The sequence below is a fragment of the Sorex araneus genome, chromosome 2, assembly GCF_027595985.1.
Source record: "Sorex araneus isolate mSorAra2 chromosome 2, mSorAra2.pri, whole genome shotgun sequence".
Classification (NCBI taxonomy): domain Eukaryota; kingdom Metazoa; phylum Chordata; class Mammalia; order Eulipotyphla; family Soricidae; genus Sorex; species Sorex araneus.
Window position 1 is genome coordinate 98,447,560 of NC_073303.1, and position 6,000 is coordinate 98,453,559.

A 6,000-nucleotide genomic window follows, 5' to 3' on the forward strand; every position below is an offset into this window, starting at 1 on the left:
GACCCTCTGCTCCTAAAGACTCTGATTCCAGGGGTCTTCTAACCCATTTTGGCACCTAGAGTGGCTTCTTATAGCAATGCACTAGGACTGTGAGCTGGGCTATGCAATTTTTGGCAGAATTTTCCCTGGACTTTATGCAGAAATACAAAACCGCGCGGTCGCAGTTTTGTAGACTTAACATCTTTTAATTGTCAGCAATGTGAAACGGTTCCTTTTTGGGGAGAAATTCTAAGCAATAACAGTGAGTTTTTTTTGGTTGAAATATTGAAGGTAATCAAAGTAGCAGCCATTTCTCTAGACTGTGAACTAAGCCATAGCCCCAGGCCGGCGAGAAGAGGAAATAAACCTCTTTCTCGGTTGTTTCCCATTTTCGGGGAGAAACATGGTGTGGTGTCCACCATATTATGACGCGCAGGAAGGGGGAAGAGAAAAAAAAGAAAAAAAAGAGTTATGTACTTGGAACGGTGGGACATCATATCTCTTCATTCTAAGCAGTGGAAAACTAATTAGCAAGTGCTTCCTTGGTAGTAGGGCTGTCTTTCTTGGGGGGAACTCCAACAACAATAGTGAGTTTTGTGTTGAAATATGGAATATAATCAAGGCAAATAGAAAATGAAGTGAAATTCATCAATTACGCAGGTGGGGAAGGGTGGGCGGGGTGGGATGTATACTGGGGTTTTTGGTGGTGGAATATGGGCACTGGTGAAGGGATGGGTGTCTGAGTATTGTATAGCTGAGACAAAAGCCTGAGAACTTTGTAACTTTCCACATGGTGATTCAATAAAGTAAAAAATATTTCTTAAAAATGAAAAAAAAAGTATCTCCTTTGTAGTAGAGGATTCAGGGAAGCACAGTACCATCACTCAAAATTCATTTAGTTCTATGTTGAAAATATTGATTTTCAACTATCTAGGAGCACTGTAATAGGAGTCTGAATAGTAGAACAATTCTGCAGATATGCTTTTAAAAGTTTTTTACAACAATATAGATTGATTACAGTTTATTTTTCTCAAAATACAACCTCAAACTTCCTTTACGTCCATTATGTGCTGTGACGTTTCCGTTTTAAAACCAACTACACTTTGACAGAATTGCTTTTCTATTTCTCACTGATGGTATCTCCAGACATTATCTTTCTGACTTAAACTCACTGAAATTGGTGCAACATGATCTCAGAAGTTGGTACACAAGTTAACAATTATCTTATTTAACATGGCAAAACTATTTTGTAGTCTATAGATTTTCAAAAAGTTTTAAAGTTGCTCAGAACTAAAGTTCTTACAACACATATTCACTGGGCAAAAGTTCACTTTACATTAGAAAGTAATCTGGAACATCTTTAGAATTCTTATTTCTAAGAAAACACTTTATAAGGATTAAAACAGTCATAGATTACCATGAAACAGTAAGGATTTCACACTTGTCTACTAAATTCTCTGAGGTTCAGGATTAGGCTGATACCATAAATCCTAGACTAAGTCCTCAGGCCAATTCAGCCTGTCCTTCCCCGTGGGGGTCCTTTGTCCCTGACTCTTACTCAGATTTCCTTGTGACTTCCAGCTAAGATCTGTTTGGGGCTGAAGTTTGGAGCATTGTGAAGTCTCAGGTGGTTTGGGATTTGAACCAGGAGGATGAAGTTTACTCCAGATGAGGCCATAGCAGGACCCAGAGTACATTAGTAGGTGACATCTGTTAAAATAGAAGCATAGACTTTTCCTCCTACAAGGAGGTTTCCCACTATTTCTTTTTTTTTGTCAAATTTTAAGGCAAATATAAGAATCAATTGTTTTCCAAGCCCTTTCTTGTTGGGGTCTCAGTAGCTGGCCTGAGACTTTGACTAAAACCCGGCCCCTGAAAGCAAGAGTCGGCCCTGTTTACAGGGGCCCAGGGGCTCTGCATTCCATACACTCCAGCATTCCACACACAGGCTCTCTGGTTGAGGAGACAATGGGATGAGGGGTGTGACAGTTAACATTGACCTGAGCTAGTTAACCCGGCCCTGAGATTAAGGAATACAAACCATTAACTAGCATCTGTACTGAGCTCCACGAGGTAAACGTGATACATGCGTGGAATGTCCCCCCACCCTAGATTGTGTGTATAAAATCTCCTGTGTAAGAATCAATAAACGGAGTCTGCTTGACCACCAGGCTTCCCAGCTGTGCTCGGTGACCTTCTGGGTCGGCTTCTTTCTTGGCAGTAGGAATCCTGTGGCGAGCAGACGGCCAGGGCAGAGGCTTCTCCCCTTCCCACTCCCTCTCCCATAGGGAGTAAGTCCGGTGACTTCGGGGCTCATACTCCAGTGTGCCGGGGTCGACTGGCCAGGACCCAGACACTTTCTCATTTACAAAGTTGCAAGAACAGACACCTGGAAGAGTTAACAAACTTAAATTAGCATGTCTTATCTGCTGGGCACAAGTGTGATTAGGATTCACTGTTGAGGTTAGGGAGGGTCTGAAAATCCAGTCTTTAACTGAGGCAGAGCTGGCTGAACTGGGAATGTACAATGCTGTGGCTTTAAGCTATAGGGCTGACATTTGAGACTAAACCCTTATAACCCTTTGCTAAGTAGCTCTAAACATTTTGGTTGCCAGAAGTCTCAGAGATCAAATAAAACACTGGTAGGATAAAGTTTGCAACCAATTTCATAACTCTAGAAACTCATGTTTTAAGCTAAACCTGTTTTCATGTACCCAATTATTTCAACTCACAAGATTCTCTAGGTCAGATATTCTAACAATCCAATACAGATGCAGACAAATATACACATTTAGACAATAGTTCTTCTACCTTAGTTATTTCAAATCATGAATTTTCTATACCAGATACTTTAACAATTCCACAATAATACAAACATGCTTTCAGACACAAAAAAGGCCTTTGGTTCTTACCAAACTTTTGTATTAGCGTAAGAAAATACTTGAACTATCGCAGTTTATGATAACATGAGGAAACTTTATTTTAATGGCTTCTATACTTCTATTGTTTGTAAAATGGCCTAATTATATATCTTTTATTAAAATTGGCTGAGGCTTGTAAGATAAAGCCTTGCATTCTCTGAACTCTTATTTCACTTTAGTTTCTGGCTCTAGGTCTGTAGTTTTTCCTAGATAGTATAGATACTAGAATTCAAAAGAATTTCAACTGTTAATAACTATTAATGTTCTTCTAATAAGTAATTTAGATCGAAAATTTCAATTTCTTTGTAGGTACCACATTCAGATTAGAAATGTTTGTTTAAACCTGATCTAACAAGTTTCAAAAATAACTTTTAAATTCAGGGACTTCATGTCACTCTGACCTCTCTTGATTTTGTTTGCCCAGGAATAAGAATTACTGACTTCAAACTGGTTCTAACACTCAAGTGTTCCACACAGACAAACAAACAGACAGACAGACAGACAGACAGACAGACAGACAGACAGACAATAAACTGACTAAAAACACCACACGCACATGTGCACATGTCTGCAGTTGAACAGTCGATCCATCTGATCCCTCAAAAAAGTCAGGGAGGGGTGGAGCAATAATACAGCGCGTAGGGTACTTGCCTTGCTTGAGGCCCACCTGGGTTTGATTCCCAGCATCCCATATGGTCCCCTGAGCACCGCCAGGGGTGATTCCTGAGTGCAGAGCCAAGAGTAACCCCTGTGCATTGCCAAGTGTGACCCATAAAGCATAAAAAAAGAAAGAAAAATGGCAGGGAGAAAACTGATAAACTGATAAAGGAAGGGGCAGTCCTCAGGGCAAACTTAAGCCCTGTTGGCCCATTGGGAACATTTCTCCCTCGTTTGTCAGTCTGATCAACCAAATTTCTGCTTGTTAAAAATGGATCAAGAGAGCGATTTTGTTGATATAAGCCCGCAAAACTTTTTCAAAGTTGTTGAAACCTAAGGTGGTCAGATGCTAGCATTTTTCTTTCTTGGTCAACGCTAGTTCTGAGGCAGGGAGCTAGTACCTCCTTATTAGACATGGGCATGGGCTGCCTCAGTGACACACTTCTTTGTTTCTGATATCAAACAGTTAATCATATGATCTTGCATTTCCCACTTCCCTGAGGCTTTTCGGATCACAAACACAGGGGTGTTCCAGGGGCTAGCTGACTGCATGAGATGCCCCTGAGTTCGTTGTTCATTAATAAACTCTCTTAAAGCCTTTAGTTTTTCTAAACTTAGTGACATATGTTCTGCCCATCCTGGGGTCCTGGGAGCCACATAATTTTTGAGACGGGGGAGCAGTTGCCTTTAGAATTGGGGGTGTTGATGATGAAGCCACCGTCGCTCTGGAGGTCAGGTAACCTGGGCACCAGGCAAGATGTCAAGGCCTATGAGATTAGCCTCTAATCCACTGACAATTTGTGGGCTGATGGACCCCGAGTTCCCAGCAGGGCCTACCCACTGGACCAGGTCAGTGGTCTCGAGAGTCAGCTGTCCTCCTCCTATCTCCCTGACCCCTGGTACTGTCCTTACTTTCTATTCTGGGAGGGCCTTCTCAGTCCTAATCATGGTTCTATCTTCGGCTGCGTCTAGCTGTCCTTTGAACCCCTTGCCGTCCAGCAGTATGGTTATCTTTGGTGGTACCCCGCTGACAATGGATAATCCAATGCACATTGGTCTCTTCCTCCTCTGACTGACAAGCCTTTATTGACAAGAGAGTCTCTTGCCCGAGCGCCTGGCTGTCTTCCCTGGGGCCCCTCCAGAGGATGGGCTCCAGCTTCCCTCCGCACCCCGAGCAGAGCTCTCGGCAGCCGAAGACCACCAGAACTTAGCAACAGCCATGCTCGAGGCCCCTCTCCACACGTTCGGACAGGCTTCACGCATGAAGGTACCGGTGGAGGAAGCCAGGTGTGTGTAATCCTATGAACGTCAAACATCCAGAGAGAGACTTAAAAGCAAGCCCTCAGAAGCTCGCGGCCGCTTTGTGCCATATCTTATACCCTACCTCTCCCTCTGGGAGAAACTGGCAAGTTTCTGAGAGTTTCTTGCCCACATGGGACAGCCTTGCAAGCTTCCCATGGTGTATTCATATGCTAAATCCAGTAACAAGCTGGATCTCATTCCCCTGACCCTGAAAGAGCCACCAGTGCGGCATTGTTGGGAGGGCCGAGTCGAGATCGACCTCAAAGATCTCAAGGAAAGGACAAAATGAGAAGTTACTGAGCCCACTTGAGAAATCGATGATTAACGGGATTTTGTGATTCATGATTCATGATTGACAAGACTGGGGGTTGCCTCTTCTGTGGTTTATTCTGATTCTCTAAGGCTGCGGCTAGAACCTGGGTCTGCTGCGTAAGGGACCCTAAATCTTGGATAGCACATATCCAATTATCTATGGAGCTGGTTTTCATGCCAGTGCAATCGACCCTGTGTTCTGTAGCTTGTTGCATTCTATCCTGGGGAGCTTCCGTGGGGCCTTCGTCAAGCCAACTCCAGGCTGATAACGCCAAGGCTCGAACCTGATCTCCATAAGGGTCCAGGATGGTAGCCTGTGCTCCACTGATCTGCTGTCTCTGACAGCTGCCCGTATGTTATGGGGATGGGGGGTTGGGCAGCAGCATTGCGGTCTGCCTGCATGTGGCATTCTTCCTTATAGAAAGCACCCCATCTTATGAACTGGGTTCTGGGGAGCACTGCCCGACACAGAGCTCTCCAGTCTAATGGTGCAGGGCTGATGGGCCAGCCCCTGAAGGATGGTGTCATCCGAGGGGGAGTTGGGCCCATCCTCAGCCACTGCCTTTTTAACTCTTTCAAGTCTCCAGGTTCCCATGGATACCAAACGGCAGGCCGGGCTCCCCCCGGGTTGAGATTAACTGGGAAGGACAGAGGGGTTTCCAATAGTCCTTCTCTGGTCTTGGGTCAAAAAAGGGAGCAGAAGCTCCTTCTGGAGGGGCAGTGGGGTGAATAGGTTCAGGTCTATCTCCTCCCAAAATTTCTTCAGCTATTTCATCTTCTATGTCCTGATTAGTAAGGGGCGGCTCTGAGACAGATGCTTGTTTAGTGT